Here is a 22,515-nt window from a genome sequence, read left to right on the forward strand (position 1 = left end):
GGTTTAGCGATCGCACACAAGAGCAGGTGGAACTGCATATAGGCAGGTCCTCCTACTGTCCCCTCCTTCATACCGAATGCAAAACCATTCAAGTCAACATAGAGCAAGATCATCAACTTCCACAATATCTACCCTCAGGACCAAGTTACTCATGTCTTGACCACTTCAATGACTTTGTCATATCCGTTCTAATTCACTGTTCTTCCAATGTCTTTATGGCTGACTTCAACATCCTTTGGGATATCAACAATATGTTACATCTCAGCTTTTGGGCGCCCAAGACCTGTGGTGTCTTGCGTGATCACAAAATGCCAAAAGCAGCCTGCAGCTGTGTGCTGTGAGTCTCACTTACCTTGGTGTGCCTTCCCTCATGCTTCTGGCTGCTACTCTTCCAGCTTCAAAACAGCAGTTACCTGCCTGAGGGTTTGCAGGGTCCGGTAAAAATACTCTGCCCTCAGCTAGTCCAGTTTAGCTTTTCTTCATCTTTTTCTTTTCTACAATGGCAGTTTTTTTTTTTAAACATCTTTTAATTGAATTTTTCAGGTTAAACTCATAGTATCAGTGGCATCATTACATACAGTCTTTGGTACATATTGGTCTCATTTGCACTCATGGTTCTAGTAGGTTCAACAGCTTAAAACATCTTATAACATATCATGGCAGTTATTACTACAGTAGTTCAAAGGTCAGGCATCCACACAATACATTTAACATTGCCTGAATTCCAATGGGCCTGCATTCGTCATCGGTGTTCCAGCTCCCCTCTCATAGCTAACGACATCCGCTATGAACAAATCGGCCCTACATGTCGTATCTGTTCTCTCTTCCCTTCTGAGGCCTATTTACCCTACGTATATCACTTCTCTGTTAGCCCTAAGGAACAGCTATGTGTGCCTGTTCTGGGTCTTGTGGGTGTGCCAGTTGGTAACACGTTAAGGGGGCCCAGATATCTTTGGGTCGAGAGGCGTTCGGTAACAGTTCAGCATATACAGTGAGGCGTTCCTGGCAAGTCACCAAGTCAGTTATCCAGTCTTTGAATTTGGGTGCTCACCCCCTCCCCATCGGTTTGCCACCTGCCTCTTGGCCATTAATAGAGCAAGGGCAGTATACTTGTGGTGCACTGCCTGCAGTGGTTTAACATAACCCAGTAGGGTCATCAATGGGGTGGGTTCAATCCTTTCATTAATCATTAATGTCAAGGCGCCAAACATCTGCTCCCAATATGCGTGCACACCCGGACATTCCCACGCAACATGCAGAAAACCCGCCCCCGGGGCATGACAACTATCCCACCTGTCCGATTCCCTTAGGTGGAACCTGTGTAGTCTAGCTGGGGTGTAGTACATCCTATGTAGGAATTTATAGTGTATAATACGGAGCCTAGTGCTAGCCGACACCCTTTCCGTCTGTAGACAGCAGTACTCCCAGTGGTCATCCGTTATCTCCATCCCTAGCTCCTCACTCCATCGAGCCCGGGAAGTCGTGACTGGTAACTCTCTCTGTGTGTGGACTATTCTATAAATGGTCGAGACAAGGCGCTTGGGCGTCATGTTCTGCAGCATCCCTTGCAGAGGTGCCAATATCTGCGGCTCTGCTGGGAAGTCTGGTGTGAGAGATCGTATCCCCTGCCGCAGACGAGTGGAAAGAAACAAGTCAAGTGGGGTGTGATGTGATCCCTGCAATATTTGCTCCGCCGTTCGAAAGCGCCCATCCTGATATAGATCTCCCCATGTGCAAATGTTAGTGCGTTCTCTAAACTTATGAAATATCGTTTCTTGAAGAAGGGGCATGCTGGGGTGGTAGATAAGTGGCAATAATGGAGAGTACAGGAAGGAGGTTTGCATCATGCTTCCAATTCGCTGCCATGCCGCAACCGTACATGTGACAGTGGTAGGCATACTCTCTCTGGGGCTAGTCACCTCATACAGTACGCCCTCAATAGGAAGAGGGTGTGCCAGCCAGTGCTCAGCCGCTACTTGAGGCATTTACCGTGGCTGTGCCACCCAGAACCACGCATAATGAGCCTGCGCACAAATATAATACAACTCAAAGTTCAGGATCCCAAATCCTCCTTGTGAATATGGGCGTATAAGGACATTCCACTTTAGTCTCTGTTGCTTACCACCCCACACTAGCCGCGTCATCTCAGACCTCAGTGAAAGAAGAAAGCTCCCGGGAAGTATGGAATATTTAAGAAGAGATAGAGCAGCTGGGGGAGTATCACCATTTTAATAAGTGATGCTCGTCCTGTCATGGAGAGGGGCAATGTAATCCAGTGAGTCACACTTTCTGTTATGCAGGTTATTGTAGTGCCATCATTTACCCTCATAAGTTCCTCCCTGTCCTTTGTTACTCGGATGCCCAGGTAGCGCAGCTCATCCTCACACCATTCCAACGGGTAGTCAAGTGGGAAAGGGGTCGTGGCAGCCGTCAATGGGAATATACTTGATTTTTCCCAGTTAATCTGAATCCCTGATAATTTTCCAAACACTATGAATTCTCTAAGCATCAGATTCAAATTCTGCTGTGGGTCTCGTATGTACAGGGTGATATTGTCGGCATATAATGATATAAGTATTTGACGCATATTGCATTGTAGTGCCTTGTCCTTGTGATGCTGTCTCAGTTTAGCCGCCAGTGGCTCTACCGCTATGGCAAACAGCAGGGGAGAAAGCGGGCACCCCTATCGGGTGCCTCTGGTGATTGGAAATGTATGAGACGTACGCCCGTTTATATGCACCCTGGCAACCGGCCTCTGGTACAGCAGCCTGATCCATGACAGAAAAGGGGGGGGGGGGGATCCCATACGCGACATCACCCCAAAGATGTAATCCCATTCGAGTGAATCAAACGCCTTAGTGGCATCTAAAAATACTGCGGCTAAGGGTAGATCAGGCGAAACATTGTTTAGGATGGCAAAAAGGGTCCTCCAGTTATGGGACATGGCTGTTCCAGGGACGAATCCCGACTGGTCTGGAAGGATTAAGTTTTCCATAAGGAGGCTCAAACGGTTTGCAACCACCTTAGCTAAGATCTTTGTATCACAATTGAGGAGAGACAATGGTCTATATGAATCAAAATGCTGGGGCGTCTTTCCTGGTTTGAGTAATGAAATTATCAGTGCCTCCCGCATAGATGCGGGAAGGACTCCAACCTCAAGCGACTCTTCATATACTTCTCGCAGGATGGGAGCCATTACATCTATGTATGTTTTGTAGAATTCCACTGGAATGCCATCCGTTCCTGTGGCCTTCCCTGACTGCATCCCCATGATGGCCTCACGAACTTCGTCTAATTCAAATGGTGCACACAGAAACGTATGTTGCACGTCACTCAACCAACCCAGTGAAACATCCCCCAAGTAGCTGTCTAGGTCCAAGGTATCCCCGCGTTGCGAGGAGTAGAGTTGAGTATAATGTTGCATGAAAGCGTTTAAAATATTTGTCGTGTCTCGACACACCACCCCACTAAGGTTTTCAATTTCTATGACATATCCCGAATATCGGGGCTGTCTGACTAATTGTGCTAAGACCTTGCCCGGTCTTTCCCTCTCTCCGTAACATCTGGCCGTCCAGTATTTACTTCTAAATCGCGTTTCCCTCTGCGCCGTTTCCATATATTCTGTGAGTGTTTCCCGGAAGTGTGCCCGAGCGGGGGCAGACGGGCCCACAGTCATCTCCAGTTCCAGGGTTCTAAGCTTGGCCTCCAATCCACGTAACGTGTTGGTTATATCCTTGAGCACCCCGCCCCTTTTGATATGCGAGATCTGCGTAATGTGACATTGAATGCTTCCCATATGGTTTCTACCGCATCCACCGACCCCTTATTTCGTACAAGAAAATCTTGGACCTCCTCCCTTAACTCTTCCTGGAAGAGCGTGTGCAGTAAACTAGGTGCGTACATTCGCCATATCCTGCACGGCGCCTCAAACTCAGCGCAAGAGAGAGTAAGTACCACCGGGGCATGATCTGAGTACGTCCTGGCCAAATGCTGCACGCTGGTTATCGAAGGGCCTACCACGGGACAGAAGCCAATAGTCTAATCTTGCCCATGAAGCCGCCTGCGCCGTGTAGTGTGTCCCCTCTCGCGTCTGTGCATGCATATGTCACCACGCATCCAACAGCTGATACGTAGTGATCGTATCTTGTATCACCGTGCGCGCTCTGGTGTAATGGTGCGGGCGGAATGTGATCTATTCATCCCTGGGTTTTGACATTAAAATCACCACCCCAAATGATAGGACTAGATCCCACTTCAAATATTTTGGCCCACAGTGAAGTGTAGAAATCCGGGGCATCTACATTAGGTCCATAACAACAGGCTAGTGTAATAGAAACAGTCCCCAGTCTTCCCCATATCAAACAATAGCGACCCTGTGGGTCCGTGTCCTCTCCAGCTAGGTGGAATGGCACCCGTTTTTTTATTAGGGTCACTGTACCCCTCCGACAAGAGGAGTAGGAGGAGAATACTCTATGCTCCACCCATTTGCTAGCAAAATTGTGTGACGTTTGCGGAGTGAAATGCGTTTTCTGCAACATTGCTATATGTGCTCTATGCCTGTCCAGATATGCCAAAATGTGTCTCCTCTTTCTGGGATCCCCCAGCCCTCGAACATTCCAAGTTATAACATTCAGGGCCTCCACCCCAGTCTCAGCCATCTTGTCCAGTGTCTGTTATTCTATCGCCCATGTACCAGTGAGTGATGTGTCGTCCATGTACCTCTTCTCCTAATGAACAGGAAATCCTCTCCCGATGCCCAATTACAGTCGTGGTAGGTAACTCAGCAGTTGCACTACCCGCGCAATCCTGACGCATAGACCATATGCAACAAATCAACCACATATCTCCCCCCCACCCTCCTCCCACTGAAGCAGCTCCAACTTGCCAGTATTACACTCCCACCCTTCCATCCCTCCCCACATCTCAAACAAAGACATAAATAACCAAATGCAACACTGCGATTCCTTCTAACCTTTTGCAGTGCACTTTACCGGGGGGACACCCAATGAGGGCCATGTCTAGGCGGCATCACAGAAACCCCTCCTCCGTTTAGCACCCTTCTGAGATGGAGCCATCGGACCCTAAAGGGGGAGGGGTGAGCGGTATATAATAAGTGTAGCTCAGTGCTCCCATCAAAGCGTCTTGCAATTCTGAACTTGGTGCATAATCCCACCTCCACTCCCAACTCCCCGTATAAAACCCGTTAATACTCAAGTGTTTATGAGAAGGATATGTTTCACTGCGAGTCTTCTTCAGCGCCCGTTGAGGCAGATTGTTGTGAAGCCGATATGTCCTCCTCAGGTCGCTGCGTGCGCTTCACGTGCTTGAGAAACTCTTCCACTTGTTGCGAATTAGTAAAAATTAGTTGTTTGCCCTGGTGTGTTACTCTGAGTCTTGCCGGGTAGAGCAACGCGCAATCTATTTGCACCTTCCTCAACTTATTCTTTACATCAAGAAACTTGCGCCGCTCCTCCTGCACGATGGGTGTAAAGTCTGGATAGATGGAAAATGTATTTCCATCTTATGACAGGGTTTGCTTGCTTCTTGCTGTGCGCAAGGCCACATCACGGTCCCCGTAATTTAACACTCTTGCTATGATGGGTTTTGGATTGGTTCCTGGGGGCGGTCGCAGTCCAAGTGATCTGTGGGCGCGTTCCACGATAAATTGGCTTGAAAAAGATTCTGCGCCTATTGCAGACAGCAGCATTTTCTCCACATAATCTTCCATTTTACCCGTATTTGTGGATTCCGGGATCCCAATTACGCGTATGTTATTGAGCCTGCTGCACGCTTCCAAATCCTCATTCTTGGAGGCTATGACTCTTAACAATTTACCCATGCGTGCAATCTGCGCGGTGTGACTAGCCGTCGTGTCTTCTGAGTCCGAAATGCGCCTTTCTATCTCCTTAATTCTATCATCATGGCCCTCTAACTTGTGCGCAATTGCGTCCATACGCGAGGACATGCGATCCACTTTATCAACAATGGTGGTGAAGCCCTGCCAGACTTCTTGCAGTATGCTCTGCACGTCATTAGGCCGAGTAGCAGTATCATCTTGAGCGCTTCCTCCTGCCACCAGGCCGTGATCTTCTTGCACACTACGTGCACTTTACTTCGCCTCGAAGTTCAGTTTCGGCTGTCTTGTATCTGTCCGTCCCATATTGATGCAATGGCCGGGGGGCACTTCCAAGCTGAGTCCCGTATTCTCCCACCACAGCACTCAGTGGTCTTGTTGATCTCCCCTTCCTGTAGCAGGTGATCTTGACAGAGGGGCTTGTACTGACCCCTGTTTATGTAGGGCCTCGCCCGCGTTGTCACACAAGCTCAGTCTTAGTCGAGAGTCACTCTACAGTCAGATATATGTTCGGCTCGCCAGTCTCCTCGTGCCTCTCCAAGCCAACCTGCGCACCATGATCCCCGGGCGATATCGCACGGCAGTGATTACGGCAGCCGTCTCCAGCCCTCTCCCCAGGCTTCTCCTCCACTCCCAAGTGGTCACCCGATGGGGGGCTATAGCTCTTGGGTGCCCTCGGCTTGCGTGGTGCTGACTGCTAGCGGAGTGGTGGTCTGGCGATCCCTCCAGGGGTGTGCGCTCTCCGGGCCAATTTGTGCCTTGTCCTGCTAGCCGTTTCTAAAATGACGACTGCGCCCTCGCCATCCTGGAATGGTGTTCAAACTGGGGGTCTATCTGGCTTAACCACTCAGTGTAGGGGCCCCCCGTCGCTGTCCCCTGGCAGTCCGGCCTGAATTTCACCCCTCAGTGGCCTCAATAATCAAGTAGCAGTCTGTGTAGGAGGGAGGGGTGCTGTAGCAATGGGCCCCAGTACCACAGTCTACACAGTCAATATTGCAGGCAGCAAAATCTCCCCACAGTGGCCTCCATGCATACGAGCAGTTCGTTTAGGCGGGGGGGGGGGTGCAGCTATGTGTGTTGTTCCGCCAATCTTCCCGGCCATGTATAAGAAACAGGAGTGAAAACCCTTCAACCTTGTTGGGATTGGGGTAGAGAGAAATATATAGCAAACAATATCCCAACTGGTATTATTTTTGGACAAGTATAAAGGATATCTATACAGCAATATCCATCAAAGAACAAGGAAACTCAATTTGATTTTCATATGTGCTCAAGGCATCATTTATCAGCATTTTTTCGCAGAATAGGGCAAAAATAGTTACAGTTGATATCAGCACTGTAATTAGTAAATAACAAGTGACAGCCCAAAGATGTACAAGGTGCACGAGTGCAAAAAGTGGGTGGCACTACGGCGACACAAGTGACAGTGGAAGCAGCGTCAACGGCGCAAGGTGTGTGGTGAAAGAATTATATACAGTGATTAAAAACAAAGTGGTTTTTCAAACAGTTCAATTTTGTTTTACAATTTTGACAATTTTTTACAAGAACCACTAAGTAAGAGGCGCCTAATGTCTTGCTAATGTCTTCATCTTCCCGGCCAAGCACGATCCTGAGCCCCCACGCCCACAGCAGTCCACTATCAGCGCCGGGCGTTCAGCGCGTCTCCCAGCGCCAGCGTCACTCGCACCTGGCAGCGCGGCTCTCGTTCACACGCCGCCGCTGCTCGATAGCTCCTCCAAGCCTCACAGGGCTCTGCTGCTTGCCCCGACCTGCCTTCAGTCATCTCAGCCCCCTCCTGATAGCGTATCTACAGGGCCGCCGTCTCCTAGCCTCCAGCAGTCACAGGCAGCGTAGTTCGACAGGGGCCTTCTCTCTGCCTATTCTTGCTGCACAGCCTCTCCGGGCCCAGTTGATCGTCACTCTGCCACGGCCTCTAGTAGTGCCCCTGTCCGCGCCAGCAAGTCCTCCAGGTCCATGCCGCTCCTCGGGCAAATCTTCCACTTTACTGCACAAGTATTTGATAGTTCCAAATGACTCCAAATTTTCAACGGGGTCGTCGGAAGTGTTGCTCTACCATCTAGCCAGGTTTCGAACTTCAGATGGGGCAAAAAGCAGGATAAAAGAAAAGATAAAAGCTCCGGGGTGCAGGAGCCTCACGCTAGTGCTGCCATCTTGCTAGTGCGCCACCTAGCGCCCCCCCCAATGGCTGTTTTTTCCTTGGTTTCTTTATGAGTTTCTAGATCCATTATGTTACCTGTCATGCGATGTTAGATCTCATTTCCTATTCCTGTTCTTTCACTGTATAAGGGATTCAGTCTTATCGGCGGCTGCATTGCAGCACACCTGTGTTCTTTTGCATGTTCCCTCACTACCTCCACTTGCAGATTCTGACTTCATTCCTGGAAATCTGCATCCAGCAAGGATGTTTTCGATTCCTTTTGCTTTTTCCTCCTGACATGGTGACAGCTTCTCGAGGGCACTTACCTACCACATTTTCCAGTGTGTGGGCACATTGCGCCTTCCGGGAACAGTCACCCAAGCCACGGACAGTGGAAGACCCAGACCTGGATTGCGGGTAAGCATCCAGACTTGAAAACAAAATTCCACTCACTTTAAAATTAATGGAAATCATGACTTATTCTAGTTTATTTCTAACAATATTACAACAAAGGTGATAGCTAACAATGTCTCTCATTAACCCTGAAAAACACACCAAGCTTGACTGGTCACACCACAACGCCCTACCATTCTTCTCTACACCATGAATCAACACCAAAGATGACAAACAAATTACATTTGGAGTAGAGCCTTAAAAGCTATCATGCATGCAGAAATCTCTGAGAACTCTCATGTCTGGAAATGATATAGCTCATTCCAGTGAAGATCTCATAAGTTGCTATATCTCAGCCATCCTAAAGTTCATAAAGAAATCAGTAACACTAAAACAAAAGTGGACTGCAGGAACCATTGTGCAATCCACTACAGTGATCGTGTAAACAATACTACAGGCCTACTGTTGTGTATCGATTTAGATTCCGTATGAATTTCCCGATTCATGCACTTATATAAGTATATTTCACATTGCCCTAATATAGGCATAGAAATCCAGTCCTTATTTAGGCATAATCCATGCTACCCAAATACAGGCATGGCTACTTCCATCCGTTCATCTACGGCACAACAAGTTCTTGGAAAACCCGACTTTTAAGCTTTAGGGACTTTCCCTTGCCTGGATATTGATTTCTCCAAAAACTCTTTTATTATGCATGAACATCTATTCCTTAGGGGTTCATTCATGACGTTCATATGCCCAACTTCGACACTGGCATTCCTAAACACCTTCAAGGTATAAATATACCTTCACTTGCTATGGCGAAGCACAGTGTGGTTCGGTGCAGTTCGACTACCTACTTGCCCAACGCAGCTCGCCTCAGCATGTACCAAAGTAAGCCAACTCCTCAGCTGACGCACTGACTAGACGCGGTCATCCTCCTGCCGAGAAGCCAGCTCCAGTGTTTCTGACTCCCCTTGCGGGGTGTTGGGAAGTCGAGTCCCAGGAGATACCAACCTCTCTCATTCTAAGGTATGGAGCTGATTAGAACCTAGAGAAACCTTTGGCAATTCTTGGCAAAACTAAACTATAGCTAAAACAGCACCTACTTCTTCTCTAGTACTAACCTTAGGTTAGGTACACCGGGGTAGGATTACTTTAGAAGCACTAGTTGAGTATTTTAGCCTGTGTTATTTATGTATGTATTTTTAGGTCTCGCCTTTTCCATTCCGAAGGAATGGGAAATGGCGAGAATTCAAGTGCTCAAAATACTCGTGAAACCACAGGTTTTTTCGGGCGGTTTTCTTTGAGTTCATGTGAATCACGTGACCAAACAAGCACGCGCATCAGCCTCCCTCCCTCCCTCCTAATTGCATTTTTTCACAGCCGCCACCACATCAAAGGGCTTCTCGCAGCGTGTGCTCTGCGGCTTCTCCTCCCCTAATTATTCATGGTTGCCCGGCCGTACTTTCAGTTTCCCGGCCGCTCTTGTTTTCGGGCCTTCCGACTTTTTCCTTCTCTGGCCCCTCATTATTATAACCTTTGTGTCTATCGCAGAATTAACCACCATTCTCGTTTTGTTTAGAACGACTATATAATGTTCCTCAACCCCACTCTCTTGAGGCCTGCCCAATGCCGCCTGCCGTCTGCGATGGCTCGAACGAGTCTGAGTCACACGACTATTAATTCATGCCATGATTAGGCTAGCTGCACGCGGGTTGCCGGGGCTTCCACAGCGCCATCTCATTGTTAATTGTTGTACTAAACGTGGTCAAACAAGACTATATTTGAGTTGCAGTTTGTCTGAAGGGGCTACACTACTGGGTTGCACAAGCTCAGTAAGTCTCCACTGAAAAAACATCACATTTAAATATTTGCCTTGGTAAATGCCCGTCAGCCACATTAGCTAAACCACGTTCATTTATAAGAGTAAGACAGGGCCTGTACTTCTGTTTCCACTGTGCTGATACCGCCCCCAGTGACACCTGGTGATACAGGCTTGGCGCTTCCCTGAAAGCGCTGTGTAATTTCAGCTCTGAGTGCCTGAACCATAACAACTGGACAGGTACTTCGTTACGGGCGCCAGAAGGCTGGGAAGCACGGCGATGATAAATGGCACACGCATGCTTAATTCTGCTACTATTTCCTGCTAGATGGTGCATCACTTGATCGCACATGATTTGAATATTGGGAGATGCCCCCCCTGTCTGCGAAGCGTTTTGTATCGTTTATTTATTGTCCGGTACTTTTATAAAGCGCAAGCTCGACCCGAAGGTATTAGAGGGCCTTCTATGAAAACATGCTACATTACACAAGGACACATTCATTCTAGGGCACGGGAATATAATGTGATTATTCCAGAATCACAGGCTATTTTGAGCAGACACTAGGACTTGAACCTGGAATCCCGGCTTCAAAGTCGGCTGCCCTCAGCATTAAGCCACACCTCTGTGCTGTTAACTCTTGCCATCATTTGTCGAGATACGCACCCTGGTCCCAGAGGGCGAAAATTCACCGTACTTAAGAGCTACTTTAAATTATGGTATCCCTGGTTTGTAATCTCCTGTACATGAATTAGAGCTTGCGAATGATGGTGTTACCAAGGATTATTCCGTGAACACTCGCTCTTTTGCTGCATATCACACTGGCGTGCCATAGGGGATATAGAGTGCGACCAAATGAGCGCTGGGGATTATTGCTATCTATTCCCCCTTTGCGCTCGGGCCACTAGTTGGAACTGTTGTTACCCCGCCAAGTGGATTTCAGCACGAAGCATTATTGCAACCTGGTACATATGCGGTGAGCACCGCCAAAATCGTGTGTTAAGAGAAAGGGGAGGGGGGTGATTCTTAAAGTTGCTTGCCTTCCTAAGTGTCTGTCAATGCTCAGATACTAGATACTAGATCATTATTTTTCAACACCTGTACCACACAATCATCGCTTTGGATGGTTCAAGTCGGCTTTATCTCCAACCCCATTCCCTAACATATTGAGCAATTTCTATTTTAATGCTCGCCAATTTACCGACCTCTGACAGCTGGCAAGTCGGTCTTACCGCCCATCTATAATAACTATTCTAGTAAGAACCTCCTCGATTACTGCGCCACTCCCGAGAATGTAAATTACAAAAGGCGAAAGCTCAGACTTCGTAGTTATATAATTTCCTGTATAGAGCACAAGTTCCGCATTCTTTTAAAAAACGCCCAAAACAAGCCGCTTCCCACATAACAACAAGGACTGATTAAACATGCTTCGCGTAGTGTCCTGCCTGAAAAATGTGCTGCTTCTGTCATTGTATCCAGATAAATAATACAACGAGTAACAATCCACATACAACAAGCCTGGACTATTAGCTTTGGCATTTTTTCTTAGCTGCTTAAGCTAAATAAGCCACAACTGTGGCTTCGTTGTACATAACATTGAAAATGGTTCAGTTCTGGTTTTAATCTTTTAGGCACTTAACGTGGTGGCAGAACTTGTAAGTGCCAGAGGATCTGAAGGCGCTCATAAAACAGAAATAAATACATGTAACTAAAAACATGTTTTCAAGCGCTTCCCAACATATATTATGATTCAGAACTCCTCTGAAGTCTGTGATGAGGTTATTACAGACTACGAGGATAGGTATAGAAAATAGATACCTCCCCTTCGGGGACAAGAATAAACAAAAGATTAATAAATACATTGTTCTATATTGCCCATTTAGTTATTGGATCTGACATGTCCAAGTAGATTTCAAATGAATAAGTGGCAATAGTGACATATTTGTTTAGTATGAACAATGTTTCAGATTGCCAAGTTATTGAGCATATTTATGGCCACAAGATACGGCCATTGGCTACACATTTTTTTGCGGCTTGCATTCTTTTTTTTCTGCTATTCAGGGGCACTGTAATTGTATTAACTAGGGCTGTGAATCTGAATTCTGTCTACAGCTGAGCGATGATCATAACTTTGCAAACCTGGCAGAATTTTAAACACAGTTTGTGGAAACATTTCTAGCAAAATCTAGTTCTCCCTCAACAAATCTCTTCAGTGCTAATCTTTTCTCAAGCAAAGCTTGTGCTTTGCAAGTTTTTCACCTACTTTTGACTTTTATTAAGCCAAAAATACAATCCTGAAGAATGTGTAGGAAATGTTCCCTGACTTCCTCAGCCCCTCGTAAATGTTGCAAAACAAATGGGCCGGCCCACACTTCTGCTTCATTAAATATCTGAAGGCTGGCTGGTCTATTCGACGAAAGAGCTCCAGAGAACGCAATGCTCCCCGAGGGGTGGAGTAAAATAAACGGATTGGTTAGTGATGAAGAAGGTAATGGGTGCGCAGACGATGCTTTTTGTGCAGCAACAAAAGCTACTCTCCAGACCAACGCGCTGTCAACATGCATAACAAAAGGAGCAGCTACTTCTAGGACCACTGTGTAGGTACGTTTAGGCCTTCGTGGAGGAAAGCACAATTTAAATGCTACAACACCCATTTTTTTTTTTGCGGCTCCCTCGCTCCGTCCCCCTTTCCTCTTTTTGCCGGGATTTGAAGCTAGGGTAAAGCCTCCCTGGGACACATGGAGTGGAAACGTGCCAGTGGGTCTGTTATTTGGTTTAAATACATATCCCCTGGATCGCCTTCATTTGCATCAAAAAGTAACAAGTGTGCAACGGGGGAGGGGTTAAAGTAAACCCCCACTGCTATCTAGAGGGAGGGGAGTGAGGTTAGAAGAAGGGGAATGCCACTGCAGAAAGGTCTAACTGAAAATAAAGCATCAGACAGCTAGCGGCATTACCTCTGGACAGCCATTCCCACTTGTTTCTTTTTGGCTACTTTCTGAACAGGGAAATATATATATATTTGACCCAGGTACTAAAAAAAATATATAGAGTTCTCTCTCTCCGTCCCCACACGTTTTCCATTGACGGTTGCCTGCTTCTCTTAAAGACGTGGGGAAGGGCAGACTGAAGTTGTTAAGCAAAGAAAACAAGCACTGGCGTTGCCAATAGGTTTCGCATTTGGAAAGTTGCAGCTATTGGTTTTGTAAATGACATTTTATATTTATATATTGTTATTGACAATCCCAATAACGATATTTAAATATAAAATGTCATTTACAAAACCAATAGCTCCAACTTTCCTACTGCGAGACCTATTGGCAACGCCAGTGCTTGTTATATATGTCATAGCAACAGTATAATTTTATATTACTGTTTACGCTGTACGCATTATACTTCGCATTCTATCTTACGATTGTAACAGTTCATATCTCTTGCATGAGAAATTAGACTGTTCAATAAACCCCTTTTTATTGAAATGCCCCGTCTATCTATTTCTCTGCAACTCTCTAGAAACAAAGCATGCACGATTGACTGGGTGAAATAGTTATCTATTGTTTCCACGACTCTGAAGATATTGTTCCAACTCTAAAGGGAAACAAAGTGGTCATGTTTATGCCATTGTCAGAGACTAATCCCTTCTTGTTCATTCGAGAAAGTTTCTAGTGACCTCTGAGCTATCTGGCACACACACACACAATTAATTTTAATATACTCGATCGAGACATACTGACTTCAGTCCTATGTCAAATCTATAGTGCATGTTATTCCAATGTGCAGAGCCTATCATGGATATAGGAACTACACTACATGGCGCCCAACAGTTTGGTAAGGCACTAATTTAATGCTAGGTTCTGAAGTAACTCAGTTATGCTTTTCTCGAAGACCCCTTTTCCCCGTAATACTCCCATAGACGTCTGGAGTGGGTAAGTGTTAGACCTGGCACCATTGGCGTGGGTCTCCCTTCCATTTCCGCATGTCTCCTCTGTTTTTGCTGGTATTAGATGCTCTGGGCGCTGTGCCACTGCCATTCAGTGCCACAGCGTGAATGCTCCATGTGTAAATATGACTGTGAATTGGTATATCCCTAATTGGCTTATTTGGTTTACCTGTTAGTCCCTAGTAGTGTGGCCTGTGTGTGCCCAGGGCTGGTAACCCAAATACTGCTGGTGGGCCTGCAGCACTGGTTTGCGCCACCCACAGAAGCAGCTTGTAAAGTGTACCTCAGACCTGCCACTGCAGTGTCTGTGATATTTAATCAAATCAAGGGGACCAAAATCAATGAGTTAAGGACCTTGGGTGAGTAGATTTTTACTTAGGACAGTGGTCCCTAGACAGGAAAAAAGTTTTAAAGAGCACTAGATAAACATACGCTCAATAAGACAATATGTTCTTTGTCCAGCCGGTAAGATACAGATACAAGTGGGATGCGACCTACATCCAACTAAACAACATACATGGGGAACATAAAATAAAGCGATGGGCAGTGTTTCAGGCAAGAACAAAAAGTCTGTGTACAATAGTATTTTTAGACTTAATTTACAGAAGAGTACCACTGCATTTTAAAATCCAGAGCTATTTAAAACATATGGTACATATGGTGTTGACGACGTTTCGATCCCTTAAAGGAGAATCATGGGATCATCTTCAGGATAGTGAAATTAAACCTGCCTTTGTACAAACATTGTAATTCATGTTTGTCAAATTACTGAATGACAGCAAATACAATATTTTAAACAAAGGGAAAAAATGAAGGGGAGAGAAAGGGAGAAGAGATAATACATTAAAGCATGTTTATGGGCATGTCATATATTTACAATTCCTGTGACCATAGTGAAAGAAAATGAAGAAGTAGCGGCGCAGTGTTGAGAAAAAGTGACTCAATCATTCATAATGGCCGTTTTTGAGGGCTAACCATTGTTGCAAAATTATGGAAAGTGCTGTGCAGTGTCGCAGCCATTCGTTACAGTGTCAGTTATCGACTGTCAACTAGCCATTTCAAGTGTGATGACTAATAAATCATAAAAAGGGTCGCGCAAACTTTGAGGCATTCCAAAAATATCAACAGCCGAAAATTATCTACATTAAGAAACCGGTATCTGCAGAGGGTGCTTTCAATGGTTTCAAGAGCGGAATTGATGACTGATAATTCATTAAAAAGGTGGTGCGAACATTGAGGCATACCAAAATATCAGCATAGAGTTATCAGCATCTAAGAAAACGGCATCTGCAGTGGGTGCTGTCAATAGTCTCAGAAGAGGGCAACCAGTGAAGAATTAAGGAACCATACTACAGTTTGTGCAGTCTTAAGTCTTGTGGTGTACGTTAAGCCCACTAGCAGCATTTGGATTTACACGCCCTGGGCACACTAAGTGCACTGTACTAGGGTCTGACAAGTAAACCAAATAGTCAATCATGGAATCACTAATTAATACATGCATTTTCAATAGGGAGAGCATATGCACTTTAGCACTGATCAGCAGTGGTAAAGTGCCCAGAGTCATAAAGTAGCCAACAACAGGTCAGAAAAAAATATAGGAGGAAGGCAAAAAGTTCAGGAATGACCCTGCAAAAAGGGCCAAGTCCAACACTATATATTAGTTGTTTGGTTTGTTCAACGGTGAAGGATACAGTGTTCCAAAATATTGTGCACCTTATCTTTTTTCCCTTGAAACTTGCTCTGCAACTTTCATTAAAATGGCTGACGAGGATAATATCACTGAAGCCAGTGCAGCTACAGGCGAAAGAGCTTTTATCATTACAGGTTTTTCTGAAACCGATGCCAATGCTGTCATAATTCCTCAAAATGTAAGGAAAGCCATCACTATAAAACTCATAAAACATGGCCTATCATCAGGAGGTGGTAGAGCAGTTTTTTTGATAGAGGCACATGAATATCACCAGATAGAGGTATTCTATTCATGGATAGTATTCCCAGAATCAAATCCAGTAACACATTTGTTTCACTTCTACAAAGAAGATGATCCACTGTGTGTATATATACATGAGCTCTGGTTTAAAGGCGCCCTAAAACATTTAAAATCACATTACCAGGCTCGGTCCACTAGGTAGACCAGGAGCAACATGGTCGGCCTTAGCCGGCTACACACCTGACCCTGACATTTAAGCAATGTCGGATAATGAATTACTTAGTAATATACAAATATTAATAGAATTATACAGTAAAACCCCAACTGTGTGAAAGTCCTGAAAAGGTCTTTACTAAAAGCACTCGTACTCCTTCTAAAAAGAAGTGGTAAAATAACAAACAAACTTCCAAGGAAAAGCATTCTCATTCCAGTGGTAGGTCTCCTCAATAGGAGCCCTCAGAAATGAGGTATAACCTCAGGAATAGTGATAATTTGAGAAAACCTGCTAGATATCAAGATACTGATGCACGTTCCTCTCGTACCTTTCAGAATTTGTCCCAGAAATCCAAAAGAAGAGGACGGTCAGAAAACAAGGAAGAATGTGTGAAGTCCAAAGACGATCAACACGTTCAGAAAAACAAAAAAAAACTCAATTTAACAAAAAGAAGGTAGCAGGTCTAAAGATCAGACATGCCGAGGATCTTGAGGACACAACTCAAGAATGGAGAATAGGCTCAGACAATGTTGGACAGCGCAGCAGAAGTAACAATAGCTCACCAGAACCTGAAGGGACTTCTGGAGACAGTGGACTTGAATGAGGACATTGAAGTTGAAACTGCAGATACCAGGGTTAGTTCTCCACATAGGATATATGAAATAACACTCTGGATGGAGGGAGACATACCAAGAAAACTGAAAGCACTCTTTTGGGAGCGACTTTCTAAGGGTTATGATATACGTCTGTCTGAACAAGATTGGCCACCAGATTTTGTCAGGGAGTGCCCAAATGGCGAAGACATCATTATGCCAGCCTTCTCTGATCATATTCCAATACATTTAAAATTTACTTATGCCAGGAAATGGGCAGCTGCCCCAGCATTATACAAAAATCATGTAGGATGGGATGAGGACTCACCTCACCACAAAATCCAGTTAAAAAATCAACCAACTGCACAAAGGCAGTATCCAGTTAGACAAGAAGCTAAAAAAACAGGTTAGGGAGATCTTAGATCAACTTGAATATCAAGGGGTGATTGAAACATGCACCTCAGTGAACAATCCTTTTTATCCTGTCTCCAAACCAGACAATACATATCGTCTAGTTTTGGATTACAGACATCTAAACTCTTGTTGCAAAACATTTGCAGTGCAAAATGCACACAGTACAGCATTAATGAATATCATTGTGCGTAAAAAATATAAAACCACATTAGACATATCAAATGGTTTCCTTTGTCCAAACATTGCACCAGAAAGTAGATATTCGACCGCTTTCTCAATAATGGGGACACAGCGTCACTTCTGTTGTCTCCCTCAAAGATTCAAGAATAGTCCTGGGTTATTCTCAGCAGGGTAACAGAGTTACTACAAATCTATGATGACAAGGCATTGTCATATGTCATATCTATCTGACAGTCGATAACCTGGATAGGCACTTGAACAGGGTGAACACCATTATATTGGGCTTTGCCTCTGAAGTGTACAAATTCAATTTTAAGAAATCAAGAATTGCCCATCTCAATGTCCTTTTTGGGTCGAGCCTAGAGCAGCGCATGCACTGCTTGCTCGACTTTTAGTATGTGGGTTTTCAAAGTGCTACCCACTGGCTTTTGCTGGCCTAATGCTTGCGTTCATGCGAGCATGAACGTGCACAGCTGCCAGCTTTCAGCGCCTGAGGCGCCATCTGGAGCGTGATTACTTTCACTTTTGGCGCTGCTGCGCGTGCACCACTCGCATGTTTGCTGGTGCGCCTGCACTCCCCCAACCCTCCCACTTGTTCCTGAAAGCCATAGGCCCTCGCTGAAAAGTCTTTATTCACTTTAGCTATGTGAAGGACTATCATGTATTTTGTTGATTGTATTCGTGCTGTCAGAAAAACTAAGCAGTTGCTAGTCTTCTCCCTCGAATCTGTTTGTTTCTTAAAGAGACGTTTTCATGATGTATTTAGATAACAAATGATTTAGATCATAAATGCACGTGTTTGCTGCAGCTCGAGTACATGGATGCGTGTCAAAGGGCTTTAGAGGGCAGTGGGCCAGACAACGTGGCAGATGCAGGTACAACATCCACTGTTGCTATCAGGTTGTCGATCCAACACCCACCAACATACACACCACGTGCTGTTCTTCCCTAACAGAAAATATGAACTAGGAATGCGCTTCCTGATTGCGTGGTGCGCTCTTGCTGTAAGGTCAAGTTTATACTTTTGCACACGTTCTTCCTATCGTAACTGCAACGACGGAAGTGTCTCCCGAAAAGTTACGAGAGAGGGATGGGCACCATAAACATGAAACCAGAGACACCACGATAAGTTATTGAACTCTTTCGGTGATGCCTGCTGACTTAAAACACAGCCTGCGTGGGCAGAGGGAAAAGAAATAATTTAATTTTTACCACAACAAGTTTGTTTTCTACGCAGGGCTCTAACACGCCTGCCCCTCCCATCGCTGGACGCTGGTAGAAGCAGAAAAAAGGCTTGTCCCTGGTGACCAAAGAGAATGAGGGTCCTGTTCTCAGTGCGCTGGCTGAGTCGAAAGAAGAGCTCTGAGCCTCTCTACTCCTCATCCTCGGCTCCCAACCCAAGCCTATCAGATGGCAACGTTTGCTGCAGGCAGCCTGAAGGGCATTCTTTTTGTATCTTTTTCCACCCACATAAAAATCCTCTGTGAACAAAAAAAGGGAAATAAAAAAAAAGTTATTGTGTTGCATGTGTGGAACGTTACAGATTTTCTAGAGCTATTGTGTAAACAAACAAAAAAAATTATATATATTTTTATTTTCTCTTACATTTCTAAGAAAACGCATTTGTTTTCTAAAACAAAGTAGGCAATTGTTATTCTGAAAACGTGTTTTTTTTCCATCACACTTGCAAAGTTTCAAGGAAGTTCCAGATATTTTTTTTTTCGTACAACATACGTTCTTGCCAAACCTATTTGATGTAGGTAGCAGTTTACAGATTTTTCATCCCGGCTACAGTTTATTCTTTTGCATCACCTTTGTGCTTTAAAGGGCTACTGTGCCACCCGCACATTTGTTAACAATTACAGGTACACACTCGGTGACCGGGTGTAGTCATCACGGTGGTACAGTTTTGGTGCGGAAAGGCCCCAGCCTCCCACGTCACCTAATATGAGAGTGGTGTCTTATTTCACTGTGCCGGTCTGCCACGGTACATTGAGTGCGGAGGTAACGTGACATGAAGTCTCGCACAGCAGCACCCTGCAAAAATTGCTGGGGACACCTTGCTTAAGAGCTGACAGTTCACAGTATATGCACACTACAACAGGCATTCTTTGTTCTACGGTTCCCACCTTTCAGAGAGAAAAATACCGGCCATATCACCTTTTAATATTTCTGCAAAGGCCTGGGTGTGATTCTTAAGTCGAACTACATATAAACACGTCTGTATAATGTTTAGCATAGCATTTCTGTCATTGTTTACTTTAGTTATCAGTCAGGGTTCATTAAGGCTGCTGTATAACACGTTCTAAAGTGATTTCTTCTTACATGTAATGTTTAAAGTATGTACTGAATAAGGGATAAAAAATACCAGCTTTAACTGATTTTCCTTTTTAGGTCGAGCCTAGAGAAGCGCATGCGCTGCTTGCTCGACTTTTGGTAAGTGGGTTTTCAAAGTGCTACCCTCCAGCTTTTGCTGGCCTAATGCTTGCATTCACGCGAGCGTGAACGTGCACAGCTGCCAGCTTTCAGCGCCCCAGGCACCATCTGGAGGTCTTGCATTTGATACCTTATACGTTTTAGCCTTGCAACAGTTGATGTTGTTGCACCAAGGATATTGTACTGCATAACTAAATACTTATAAGGTTAAAAAGGCGAGACCTATTGGTTATGCCAATGCTTGTTCTAAGATATGAACTATCAAGTGAAGGCAAAAGCCTGGCAGCCAACTTTTTAGAAAAGTGTGCGCTGCTCCAATCTCCCAAGACGCTGAAGAATTTACAGTCAATTCTAGGTTTCCTGAATTTTGGAAGAACATACATTCTAAATTACGCAGAAAGGGTTAAACCTCTTTACCAATTAATCAAACCTGATTTTAAAAAAGTACATTGGACAAAAAATACACAGAAATTTTGCATTCACTCCAAACAGACATGTTAGCAACAAAACATTTGCAAACACGCGTAAACGTACGCAACTTATTGATCCGACTCATTCCGGATAGATGCGGATTCACCTATTTAACTTTTAATGAAGGTGAAAAAGTACCAATTGCATACAAATCGCATTTGTACACACAAGCAGAAATGAAAATCACTTCTACAGAAAAAATTCTGACAGCTGTTCAAACCCCTGTAGCAAAAGAAAGAGCCCTAGCGCAGGGAAAACGCATTATGGTTGTGAAACCTTTACCTGCCTTAGAAGCAGTGACAAAATCAAGCATTCCAAATGCTAAAGATTTACATCCGAGATGGATAAAAAGGGTTAATACTCTTGCTGCAATTAATGTTGAATACGTTTTTGATCCTTATTTAAAAACACAAGCATTTCTACAATACGAACAAGAATGCCCTCTGCCTACTGAAATTCTACCTCTAGACCAGTATGAATGTATAGTTTATACTGACAGATCTGTACAACCCGCTACAGGGGGTAAACAAGCTTATAGTGCTACATGCGTGATCGTTAAAGGTCGCATGCGCGATGGCAAATTCAGACCTATGGTCTCAAAAACGCAATCGCTAGGAGATTGTACAGCTTAGCGAGTTGAACTACAAGCATTCAAAATGGCACTTGAAAATACAGATCGCGAATTCCTCACACTCATAGTGTGCGATTCTTTCTATTGTGTCCAATCTGACAATGAATATTTACAGAATGGGCTACAAAATGGGTTCAAGGATGCAAAAAGTGGCACAATCCAGCATAAAATGCTTTGGGAACAAGTAGTTCAGTTACGAGAAGGACTACAAAACACTAGCTGAGTCATCGACGTGATGAGGTTCACGTTGAAGGGAATTCATTGGCTGATGAAGCCGCAAAGGCAGCTGTGCAAACGGCTTCCATAGCTGCAATCACTCGTTCAAAAACAAAAATAGACAGTGAAAAATGCTGGCTGTCAATGCAACAAGCAAAGGCAGCGGTGCAGCGTTACTAAAAAGTTTCCACTCAAATATTCATATATAATTGATGCAAATTGCGTTCCATTTGCTCGAATTCCTGGAGTGGGGGATATAGTAATTCCAAACAGTGAATGAAGAGCAGCTTTGATTTACGCAGCACATTTGGAAGAGGGTCTGATACATCAAGGCATCTCTAAAACAATATTAACTGTAAAAGAGATGTGCTGGTGGCCAGGAATGAATGGTCACATTCACATGTTTGTCATTGACTGCAGTAGAGATCGAGCACAGAATGCCACCAGGTACCTGACTATAGCATAGCCAGCCCAGTATAGACACCATTGTTAGACAGCATTAGACTTTCTACACGCAGACGCCCCTGTGGACAAATGCGGTCCCACAAATACTAAGACAAGGTTCCTATGGATGTGGCCTCATCGCTCGGCTGACGCTCGAACTGTTATAAAAGATTTGCGAGACTATATTGGCACATACGCAATTGGCACGCTACATTCTAGTCCATTTCATCCTGAGGAAAATTCGGTTGTGGAGAGAAAAAAACGGGACATAAATCAGTCTATAACAGCTAGGGTATTAAGTTCGGGTGAAGGGTGGGTCCAACGTAGTCTTAACAACTTGCAATAAGTTCTCTAGGGGGTATCACTCCATATGAGGTCCTGTTTGGGACAAGAATGTTGGTCTCAGACCTTGATTGTCACACATCAGTGGTGGAACATAATACATTTGACATTAAAGATTGTTTGGCTGTTTTACAGGACTTAAATGAACTAAGAATGAAACAAAGCAACGTGTTCCTGAAGCCAACCACCACTGGGGAAAAACCAACCATCCCAGCAAGGCCTGTCTGGATCCCAAAGCTTGGTGATCCAGTCAGAGAAAAGATCATGGACAAGAAGGAATTTGGGCCTTCTTACAGACAACCAGTACCTGTCCTAGCAATCCACGGAAGAAGAGCAGTGATACTGCCGCCCCTTCCTGGTAAAAAGAAGAACAGATTTGTGTCCATCGACCTGATCAAACCACACTATGTGTCAGATACTAAGCAGTAGGCCAAGTGGACTCCACCAATGTAGCAGACGCACTCCTGTAGCTTCAA

The sequence above is a fragment of the Lissotriton vulgaris genome, chromosome 1_1 (assembly GCF_964263255.1).
Source record: "Lissotriton vulgaris chromosome 1_1, aLisVul1.2, whole genome shotgun sequence".
NCBI lineage: Eukaryota > Metazoa > Chordata > Amphibia > Caudata > Salamandridae > Lissotriton > Lissotriton vulgaris.